The sequence below is a fragment of the Canis aureus genome, chromosome 15 (assembly GCF_053574225.1).
Source record: "Canis aureus isolate CA01 chromosome 15, VMU_Caureus_v.1.0, whole genome shotgun sequence".
NCBI classification, from domain to species: domain Eukaryota; kingdom Metazoa; phylum Chordata; class Mammalia; order Carnivora; family Canidae; genus Canis; species Canis aureus.
The window spans coordinates 59,694,056-59,706,071 of record NC_135625.1 but is presented as its reverse complement, the minus strand read 5'-3'; positions in this window follow the sequence as shown (position 1 = coordinate 59,706,071).

The following is a 12,016-nucleotide window of genomic DNA, read 5'->3' as shown; positions in this document are numbered from 1 at the left end:
CTCTCCCTACAACCCATCAGTCTCCCTGACGGCGAGGCTAAGAAGCTGCTTAATGCATTCTTGCTGACAGGTACCATCTCCCCACACCTTCATCCCCGGCCCAGGGACTGGACCAGGAATGACGTGGCTGGAGTGACCACCAAGGGGCTGCTGACCTCCTGACAGAGGCCACGTGGCCTCAGGTGCTCCTCATCAGTGGGAAGAGGAAGGAAATGTCCTGCATTCTGGTCTCTTCAGGCAAGACTGAGTTTGTTGCCTTCATGGGAAACTCTTTAGTGAAGTCTTGAGGATCCCATTCTAGCTATTTCTATCACTATTGGATTCTAACCCCTTTATATTTACAGATTTGTTTTGGCTCACGCACACCACTAAGTGTATTTTTTGTGAGTTTCTGGGAATAAGGTTAAGTAGTTTTTTCCCCCTGACTTCTCGTGATTTTCAGTGATCCCTGTTTGGAGTTCACGATCATACAACCTCAGGGGTTTTCTGACGTTAAGGGAAAACAGCAGCTTGAAGGCTCAGGAAGTGGTTGGACTTTCGAAGTTCTGGAAATAGAACCTAGACATAGATATACAAATCCTCGATGAGCCTGAATTGGCAGCTTGGATGACCTGATCCTCCAAGGATTGAGTAATGCCGCTAGGCTGGCCTCCTGCCCCTGGAAACACAGCACACAAAGGCTTTGGGAATGAATGGAAGGCTGCTGGTCCTACCTTCTCAGGCCCCAGGTATGCATTCCAGGCCATACCAGTGGGGATTGTGCTCATGGCTTAGAGAAAATGATGGAAACTGTTCCTGATTTATATCATCTAGTTTAGATTCAGCTGCCACAATAGCAGCTTAAACCAGATATATTAAATTGCTTCTTGTGTACACAGTCCAGTTGTATTATGTCAGCTTCACCATCATCAGGGACCCAGGCTCTTTCCAGCATTCTGTCTGCCCTCCCTAGACTGTGTGCCTCATCCTTCGTGGTGCAAAATGACTGCTGGGGCTCCAGCCATCACACCTGACTTCTAAGCAGCAGAAAAGAGGAAAGGGAGAATAGCCTATAGCTTCTTTTAAAGAGACTTTCCTGGAATGAACCATACTATATTTTTGCTTACAACTCACCGGCTAGAACTTAATGGCCAGACCCAGCTGAAGGGAGGTGGGAAAATTAGTCCATTAACAGGTGTAATGCTACTCTGAATAAATTTGGGGTTCTGTTACCAAGAGGAAGAAACAGTGCTCCTGTTGGATTGGGCAGGCATTTCACAGTTTCTATCAGAGAAAGCTGGACTTAAAAAAAAAAAGCTGGACTTTGTAGCTGTGAAATAAACGGGTTATCAGGATTTGTAAATCACTTAACTCTCTGTGGGACGGGTCTGAGGCAGATCACTTTACTTCTTTGAGCTTCAGTTGCTTCAGTAAAAAAAGGAAAAAAAATTTGGGATGCCTAGAAGCTCAAGCCAGGACCTGCTCCCTTTTTCTCCGCTTTGTTGTGTTACCACGGATCCAGCAGTTCTGAAGCTCCATGGCCCGGGGAGAAACTCCAGGACCAATGGCGAGAAGTTTCTGGGTTTCTAGAGAAGCAAATAGAACAGGTTGTGTGGGCTCAGATTTCCATGGTTCTGGAGATAGAAACACACGTTTCTGTAATTCAGAAAACCCAGAGAGTGTCTGCTAACCAGCTTGGTAACACTATTGATTTTGTAGGTAGCCGGACACAACGAACTTTGGGATAAGGGCCAGGCTTGTCTTCCTCTTCTGCTATTTGCTGCTTGGTCTTCAGCCTCTCTGAGCCTCAATATGCTCATCTATAAAATGGGGATAATAAAGCCTATTTGGGGGGCTGCTGTGAGAAGTAAATATGATCAAGTACATGAAGCTTGGCCATGAGGAAGTGTCAGTCTATTTTGGTGTCATCTGTTGAGTGGAGGGTCCCACACCACCAAACAGAAAAGGTAAAGTGGAACAGCCTGGTCTTAGTGATTCAGCCAATCAGATCCCAAGGCTCAAGGTAAAAATGATGACACTGGACCCTGGAGCATCACCCTGACGGTTTCTGGGCTGAGCCCATATCCCGTAGGGGTTTGGTATTCTTTCCAATGAGCAAGGCCTTAGAACCAACCAAATCCTATTTGTTGGTTTGTTGGCTATTTGTTGGCTATTGTTTACTTTCTGCCCTAAGCCTTTAATCTTTCCCTCCTTACTGGACTTCCCCCTCACCATCAACTACATATTCAAAGTCGTTCTCATCTTGAAAACAAAATTCTGTGTCTAGGCAGCAGACTTTCGCTCCCAACGTCCTTCCTCCTTTTTACAGCCATAAACCTTGAACGAGTTGTCCGTGGGCTGCCTTTCTCCCCACCCGTGCTTTGCCGGCTCTCTGCGGGTCGGTCTGTGTCAAAGCTCTAGGCCAAGTCTGCTCTCGCCAAGGTCATGAGCATCCCCAGTGACCGGTTTTGGTTCTGTGGCCCAAGTGGCCCTAGTTCCTTTGACTTCCTGAGCTCACTCTTTAACAAAGAAGGTTCAGCATGTAGGTGTAAGTAACATGTATAAGTGGGGTGTGATCCCCAATATTTCGAGGCGATGTGGTTTGCCTATGTCTTTAAACTCTTGCAGGTTTCTCTCCAGAGCAGTCCTGTCCTGTTCCAAGTGGAAAAAGACTATTTTTTTTTAAGATTTTGTTTATTTATTCATGAGAGACATACAGAGAGAGGCAGAGACACAGGTAGAGGGAGAAGCAGGCTCTATGAGGGGAGCCCGACATGGGACTCTGTCCTGGGTTCCCAGGATCAGGCCCTGGGCTGAAGGCAGGCGCTAAACCAATGAGCCACCCAGGCTGCCAAAAAAGACTATTCTTAAAGCCTGTAGATGCTTCCCAGGAATTACGGCATGAGGAACGTGGAGAGCACCAGCTCTGAGACCAGTGGCCCAGCGGAACCTCTTTCCAGCAGCCTCTCTTCTTGGCCGGCCTCCTGCTTTGTTGCTGGAGACCTTCTTGCTCCCCATGTAGAATTTCCTCCACATTCATTAGCTTTCCATGGTGCCAAGGTCCATCCCAAAGTCGCGTCTCTGGGGTCACCAGGGCACCCGGGCCCATGAAAAAACCCTGACCCAGTTCCACACTGGGTAGCTTCAATTCCCTTTGGAGTCAACCCCCCTAGTCAGGTGATGGGAGGCTGCTGGGGGATGAGCCATGGGCCCACAAGACACTTTCCAAACCAAAACACAGGCTACCCCTGGGTCTCTACCTCCAGCCTCATGGAACACTGTCAGAACTCTGGAGCCATTTGCTCTTTTATGGAGTCAGTGGTTTCATAGAATATTCTAGGCTTCCCTCCCCACCAGTAGCACCTGTGGATGGAGAATGGAGAGCTTTCCTAGAGCAAAACTTGCAGGGTTGAGGTTTGTTTGTCTTGTCTCCCCCTTACATTTATGTGGCCTTTCCTCAGCGTTAATCCCTCGGACCACAAACTTCCACTTGACACGCTCTCCTCCGCAGGCTGTTCCCACCTCACCATCCACTGTCTCTCCTCTGTCTCCTTCTGTGCCTGTTCTTCCTGTCTCCTCCTTGGGTGCCTCTTCGGCCTTTTCTTTTTTTCTTTTTTTTTTTAACTTTTCTTTGAAAATATTTTCAGCCTGAGATGCCTGGCTGGCTCAGTCAGTAGAGCAGGCGACTCTTGATCCCAAGGTTGCCAGGTCTCATGTTGGGTGTAGAGATTACTTAAAAATAAAATCTTTAAAAATTATAATTTTATTTTATTTTTAAAGGTTTTATTTATTTATTCATGAGAGACATAGAGGGAGAGGCAGAGACACAGACAGAGGGAGAAGCAGGTTCCCTGCAGGGAGCCCGATGTGGGACTCAATCCCAGGACCCCGGGGATCATGACCTGAGCCAAAGGTAGATGCTCAACCACTGAGCCACCCAGTTTCCCCTAAAAATATATAATTTTAGATTTACAGAGATCTGTTGCACAGCAGTGTAAATATACTTAACACTACTCAATTGTACCCTTAAAAATGGTTAAGATGACAAATTTCATGTTATATATATATATATATTTTTTTTAAACCACAATTTAAAAAAAGAATACTATTTGAAGGAATAGTTACATTGCAAAAGAGAGAGAAGGTAGAGATTGGAGGTTGAAGTTCTTAGGGAAAGAAATTTGTTTTCAATTTTGTTTAAAGAGTATTTAGCACTTAAGACAACCCCAGAATATTTTCATATTTACAGAAAAACTGAAACGAATGCCACAATGAATTCCAGTACACTTATACTCAGCTTCCCGAAATGTTACCATTTTCTCACATTTGCTATATCATTATCCATCTATCTGTCTGTTTTGCCTTTCTTCCTGGACCACAGAGAGTGAATTACAGACATCATTCTCCTTTACCTTGAAAGGAGATACTTCTATTGGTTTTATCTTTATCTTTCTTACACCAGTCAATGGTCAAACTCAGATACTTCTATTGGTTTTATCTTTATCTTTCTTACACCAGTCAATGGTCAAACTCAGAAAAACACTGATGTAGTGCTATTGTCTAATCTATATTTCAAATTTTGCTAATTGCCACAGAGTAAGTAACGTTAGCTGTAAAATTTTTGAAAGACTTTTTTCTTCTGGTCCAGGATTTAGTTCAGGATTATACATTGAATTCTTTAGTTTTTATGTCTGTTCCTTAATATTCTTTAATCCAGAATAATTTCTCAGCCTTCTTTTAAAAATTTTTTTCTCTCTCTCTCTTTTTTTTAGTACTCTCTGCATCCAATGTGGGGCTTGAACTCACGTCCTCAAAATCAGTCAGAAGAGTCACATGCTCTTCTGACTGAGCCAGCTGGGTACCCCTCTCTCTGTCTTTCATAATCTTGGCATCTTTGAAGAGCATGGGCCGGTTATTTTGTGGAATGTCCTTCAGTGAGGGTTTGTCTGATGTTCCCTCACCATTAGATTCAGATTCTGCATTTTGGGAGGAATATTACAGAAGTGATGTTGTGTCCTTCTCAGTGCTTCATACTCAGAGGCAGGTGACGGCTATTCGTCCCATTAGTGGTGATGGTAATGTTGATCATTTGGTCACAGTGGTCACTGCCAGGTGTCTCCATTGTAAAGTTACTGTTTTCCCATCAGATTAATAAGTATCACTTATGGGAGTTACTTTGGACTATGTGAATTTCTGTCTCCACATGCTGATCTTTCCTTGTCTCCATCATCAGCCTCTGCTCTTCCCATTCAACCATGTTCATGGCTTTGCTTTCTGCTCTCTTGCTGCTAAATCTCAGACCTCTGTCTCTGGCCAAGACAGCTCTTGGAGCTCTCTCCCAGGAGCAGTCCCTAGTGCTGCCCTTCCTGCCTCCCATTTCCCTGACCCCCTCCTCCTCTGTCCCCTGATGACAGTTCATGGCACCACCATGCTCCCATCCTGGACATTATTCTAGATGCCTCTCTTTCCCTCACACCTCGTGCACAATCCTAAGTCCCATTGATCTTATGCTCCCAGTACATTTTATTACTTCCTTGGTTGAGGCCATTATCATCATAGGCTTGGAATCCTGCCAGAATACCTCTTCCTGCCCTGGACCTTGCCTTCCTCTAATTCATTCTCCATCATGATGGTGGAACAAGCTTCCCAAAGTATGGATCTGAGCATGAAGAATAGAGCAACTGAGGTGGGTGTATCTTAGAATCCCTTAGTACCTTTCCATCACCCTCAGGATACCAACCAATTCCTTCTGGATGGTCAGGCTCTTCCTATGTCTCCAACTGCCCCAGTCATGTTGACAGTTTTCATTTCCCATTTTGAGTTGCTCTCTCTCTTTGAGTTTTCACACATGAGATCTGGAGTGCCACCTCCCACTTGGACTCATTCACCAGCTCTCGCTGCCATTCAGGATTCAGCTTAGACTCACCATGGGAGACATCCCCTGCACCCGTGAGCAGGAGTTATGTCCTTCCCAGGTGCTCCCTGTTACCTTGAACTTGCCCCCAACCCTACTGTGATGCAGTTTACATGGCTGAAACAAATTAGATCTACTTTGATGCTTCCTCTGAACTATGAGCTCCTCTAGTCCAGAAACCATGTCTTGCCCATTCCTTATTGGGAGCCTGAACTAACATATTATCTGGCTCCAAACACATGCTTTATCAACTTGTGAATGGATAAGTGGGTGAATGGGGTGGGGCAGGGCAGGGCAAATGAAAGCAAGACTCTGATATAGCAACAGGGTTTTGTTGATCAAGGGAAAGTAACCAAGATTCTGGTGACTCAGAGACTTGGGTTCTAGGAATGGGGTGGCTTGTTCTTGGAGTCCAGCTCTCATGGGCCTGGGACATCCTGGATGAACACCAGGACCAAGATGAGAGATTTCAGAGTACAAAAGACTGAATTAACACAGGACACTCATTGGATGTCCAAGGTGCCTGTGACCCAGAAGCTGGGTTTCCATGTTGCAAATGACTCCAAAGGAACAGGTTTCTAAGGCCCTGGGTGACTCAGATCGGGTTGGGCTTCAGAGCTCACAAAGGGGAAGTGATAGGTAAGAAAGCAATCAGCAAGGTTTCTGCCCAGGTGGCCAACCACATGGCTGAAACCCTCCATTGATTTGGCAGCCAGTTCAGCCTACAGTTGCCCAGGCAACCAGGGGCCAATCTGTGGTGCGGCTCGGCATGGTGCCAGGGACACTGTGAGGGACAGATGGGTGGACTCGGGCGTCGTCAGTGCTGCGGAGTGGCTGGCTGAGGGTCCTGGGGGTAGGACTCAGCACGAGGCTGGAGAGAGCCTGAAGAAGGCTGGAAACTCCCAGCAAGCACACAGGCGGGGGGCACAGGGAACAAGCGGGGGGCACGGGGAACAGACGAGACCAGAGATGTACATCAGCGCTGGCAGTTAGGGAAGCACAGACCAGAGCCAGGTGAGCCACTTGGAGCCAGGGGCCCCTGGTGCTAAAAGTCAAGAGGGGGAGCTAAGTAGAGACCAGGAGTGAGTGCACGGTGGGAATCGAGGTCAAAACATTAATGTCCTCATAAGAGCAGGGATCTCGTCATGACCTGGAACAGAAGCGTCACACAGGTCAGACTGAAGAGCCAGCAGCAGGAAGGTGATGCAAAGGTCAAGGTGATCGTGATCCCTTCGGCCCCGTTGGAGAGAGAATTCAAAGGAGAGGACTGGCCATGCATTTTTTTAGTTTATGTACCAGGATGAATGCCTACCTGGAGCATGAGTGGTAAAAAACTCACAAGGAATAATAAAGAGGTCAACGGTGATGGTAGCAGGCATCGTTGCTGCAGGCTGGCTCCCCAGCACCTCGGCCACCTGCCCTGCGGACGCAGGCAGCTTGCGCCTGGGATGGCCTGCCCAGCGCAGACCCAGGGCAGTGAGGGGCTTCCGTGGGGGGCCCAGGGGCCAGGAACTAACCTCTACCTGACTCGTGCTGAGAAGGCAGGAAGTGACTAAACCTGCCCCTAATCATCAGATATTTTTCTGTCTTGATTTTACTCACTACATATGTCGATGGAAGGCATTCAGAGCATGCGTGCTGGCAGTCTCAATGAGGCTGAGTTATGTAAGAGGGAGGAGAACCCGTTCGTTATATGTGGTTGGAGATGGGTGCAAAATGTTCCATCTGTTGAGTTTCTTTTCTCCCTGATGGCAGCGAGAACTGGGATGTAGGCACATCTGGGCAGTGCTGGCAGACGAGTGGAGAGGCCTGGACTGCTTACAGTCGGGGGCGGGAGCTGGAGAGGCAGGCGGTGAACCCCTACCACCGGCGACAAGGGACTCTGGACTCTGAGCCAAGGTCTGGGCAGGATGCCTCTGACACGTGCAGGATGGGCTGGTTCAGGGCTTAAGGATCGGGGGCAGGGAGACAAGTTAGAGAGCTGAGCAGGCCAGGCACTAGGTAGGAGGCAGGCGTGAGAAGGGAGGCCGTCGGCTTCTGCTACCATCGCACAGCCTGCCCGTGGCTCCTCGCTTGCTGGGGCATCAACCACGGCTCCTCTGTGTGGGTCTCAAGGCTCCTCAGCACCCACCACCCCCACTACCGCCACCATCGTCAACACCATGGTGGTCATCATCACCCAAGTGCCATTTACCGAGCGCTCCCCGTGGATGTAGTCACCCCCCTGACTTCTCACCAAACACTGCAGGGCAGGCACTGTTAATGAGGAGAAGGGGGCTCAGGGAGGGCAAAGGACTCGCCAAAGGTCACCGTCACTAGGTCATTACTAGTAGGTGGCAGAGGCAGATTTTGAATTCAGGTCTGATGGATTCTTAGCTCTATATGGTAGCCTAGAGGCCGGGAGCACCAGCTGTGGAAACAGACGCGCTAGTTGTGCGGCTGCGGGCAACGTAGTTTTCTCGACTGTAAAATGGGGATGATGGTGAGAACAGAACCACCTCCTAAGGTACGACTGAGGGGCGAGAAGCTATAAAATATAAGTACTTGATGAATAGGATCGCCTGAGGTAGCAAATAAAATGACAGGATGCTCACTTCAATTTGAATTTCAGATAAACAGTAGTTAATATTTTATTTATTTTTATTTTTGATTTTTATATTTTATTAAAAATTTTTTTTAATGTTATCTTCTTTTTTTTTTTTTAAGGTTTTATTTATTCATGAGACACACACAGAGAGAGAGAGAAAGAGAGGCAGAGAGAGAAACAGGCTCCATGCAGGGAGTCTGACGTGCGACTCGATCCCGGGACTCCAGGATCATGCCCTGGGCCGAAGGCAGGCGCTTAAACTGCTGAGCCACCCAGGCATCCCCAATTTTTATATTTTAAAATATTTTATTTGTTTGAGAGAGACAGAGAATACAAGCAAGGGGAGTGGCAGAGGCAGAGGGAAAAGCAGGCTCCTTGCTGAGCAGGGAGTCTGACGCGGGGCTCCATCCCAGGACCCCGGCATCATGATCCGAGCCGAAGGCAGATGCTTAACTGACTAGGCCACCCAGGCAGCCCGTGGATACAATTTTAGAACAAAAAGTCTTGCAATATTTGGGACATGCTTATGCTAAAAGTTATTTTTTTGCTTATCTGAAATTCCAGTTGAACTAGGTGCCCTGTGTTTTATCTGACAACCTGGGCTGGCCTTGACCATCCCTTGGCTTGCTTGGCAGGGCCTCCACCCCATGGGACTCCTTTCTCCCCTGGCCTCCCTGGCCTCCCTGCCTCCCGGCTTCTGGTCCTGCACTTACTGGCCCCGCACCTTCTCTCCGCTTCTCCGGCCTCCCGGGCCTGTCCTTGCTCCTCGGGGTCTCCTCCGTCTCGGGGCCTGCTCCTCCCTGACACATCCCGCGTAGATCCGCACCCGGTCTCCGAGCTCCCGGTTACAGGCTGGGTCCGCGTGGCCCTCTCTCGCTAGGCTGCCGGCCCCTGTCAGAGAGGCCTCTGCGGCCGCCACCGGAGTAGCCCATTCCAGTGAATCCCGGCCACGTGGGCAGTTGCAGAGGCGGACCAGTCTCGGAGGTGGTGGTGCTGCAGGTGAAAGCACAAGGCTCGGCACCCCCAGAAGCCCAGGCCACCCCCCTTCCTCCCCAGCCGGCGGCCCGTTTCACTTCTCCTTCCCACAGCCCAGGAGGCAGCACCCAGGGCACCCCCTCCCACCCGGCCCGGAGCCCCTGCAGACGCCCGATGCCAACACAGGCCCCCCACCTCTGTCGCCCCCATCTCGGGGGGCATCAGGCGTGCACCGGGTGCAGGGCCTGCCCGGCTTCCTCGCCCGGCCCAGGAGCCAGGGAAGACACACTTGTGCTCTTGGCCGGACACGCTGGCCCTCGATACCCCGCTGTCCCCTCTCTTGTCTCTTTTGCCTCCCTGGCCAGGTGCGAGCCCCCGCGGGACCTGATCCACAGGCTCCCTTGATTCACAGGCTCTCCTGCGTCCCACACTCCCGAGCCGCGTCACCAGCGCCCGCTTCTGCCACCGGAGAGCCCGAGGCCCAGCGTCCTTGCTCGGCTGCACATCACAGGACCCCTCCCGGGAGTGTCTGATGCAGTGGCTCAGGGCTCGGCCCGAGAATTTGCATTTCTATCAAGTTCCCAGGTGACACGGAGGCTGCTGGGCCTGCAGCCCACGCTGAGACCTGCTGTAGGAGCTTCTAGTGGGCCTGGGGCGCAGATTTCCAGGGTTCTAGGAAGATGAGGCATCGCCAGCCAGGAGGACGGTCCCCCACATGCCCGTGTATTGTGGCCGGCAGCCCTGGAGCATAAAGGACTTTGGTGTGTGTAGGCCTGGTTGGTAGTCCTGTCCAGGGAGCCTTCAAGAGGTGGGGGGACACTCGTGGGGGACACTCAGAGCTGGAAGGACAAGTCTCTCCCACAACATGTTTATCGTCCAACAAAGAAACAAAATGAGAAGTACAGGTAAGGATGGACCTTTTGTTACGTGACCATCCCCCTCAGCTGTGGGGTCTGGCTGCTGGCTCTGGGTTGAGTCCCTTTCCAGAAATTGCCATCCTTGCTCAATGTCACCTCCTTCTCCTGGGGCAGCTCACGTCCACTGACTGGACAGTGCTGGGGTATGGCCTCCCTGCCCCAATGCTAGACACTGAAGGGCCATCCCAGGTCCAGAGCTCCCCGCAGGGGGTGCTGAGGCCTTGTTGTCACCGCACCCCAGCTCAATGACTCCCTAACCCAGTCCTGTTTCTCTCACTTCCCGTCAGCCATGGAACCTGAGGGCCTTCCCAGTAACCTCCGGTCTGATTGCCCCAGAACCTGATTCCTAAACCTGTGTGTCCCTAAATCTGGGGAAGCCAGGACAGGTGATAAATGCTTCTAGAAGTCAAGCTCAGGGATGCCTGGGTGACTCAGGGGTTGAGTGTCTGCTTTTGGCTTAGGTCCTGGGATCGAGTCCCGTATCAGGCTCCCTGCATGGAGCCTGCTTCTCCCTCTGCCTAGGTCTCTGCCTCTCTCTCTGTGTCTCTCATGAATAAATAAATAAAATCTTAAAAAAAAATAAGTTAAGCTCAGCACCTGGTGTTCCCCCAGAGGAGGAGGTGGGTGGTCCTGGGGAGTCTGACTGCCTCTCCCCATCTGCTCTGTCCGGGTTCCTTGTTCCTGTAACCTTGGCCGCCCGCTCTGATGTTCCATAGCTTGCTCTCTCCAGGACTTTGACCCAGCCTCTCACTCCTTCCATCTGGACTCCTATTCCCTTCACACACTTCCTCAGACATGACCTTTGGTCATCTCCCTAAAAGCCACTCAAGTAGACGCCATCTTCAGGAAGAAATACAAAGAAAAGAATGGGGAAAAAACCCAAAACTGAAACCCTGCAGTGAATCTTGGTCAGGGTCCCCTAAGAAGTTCTGTGAATGTTTGTGAAAAGCAAAGGGTGCTTTGAAGTGAACACATGAGGTACTGAAGGACTTAGTGTATATAAGGGGGGATCACTATCCTGGGGACGAGTGACTTGGGTTCACCAGGGGGAGCTCCCTGAAGGAAATTAGGATAACTAGTCGCAGGGGCGCGCAGCAGGGAATCGACAAATACTGATTGGGGGGTCGGGGGGAGGATGGGCTGGGCTGTGCATCTCTGTCTGTCCTCTTCTTGACCAATCATGCTGATGATGTCAGCTAATTTTGAGATTGTAAAAATACTCCCACATTTCTGTGAGGCCTTTGCAAAGCAGTGATTCCTGATGACCCCAGAGGCCCCCAAGTCCTATAGAAAAGGAAAGAAGGAGGTCTATTTGGAAAGCATGTCTGAAGAGGAGTCATCAAATGGGTCCCTCGAGAATGTTCCTGACCCTCCCACGGATGGGCAGACTTAGCCTCCTCTTCCTCTGGGTGGGCACTGTTCCCGAGTGTCCCCCGTCCCCCAAGCACCAGGCACTGCTCCCGTAACTCTCCAGTACACTGACTTCCTCACTAGCCTCTCTCAGGCACAGCCCGTGAGCAGCTCAGGGGCAAGGGCTGTGTATGTCCTTGTGCCCTGCACCGAGCAGCTGCCACACTAGGGGGGACTTTATCGAGTGAAGACACAAATGACTTGTATTTGTTCTAGAAATAATATAACTTGTAA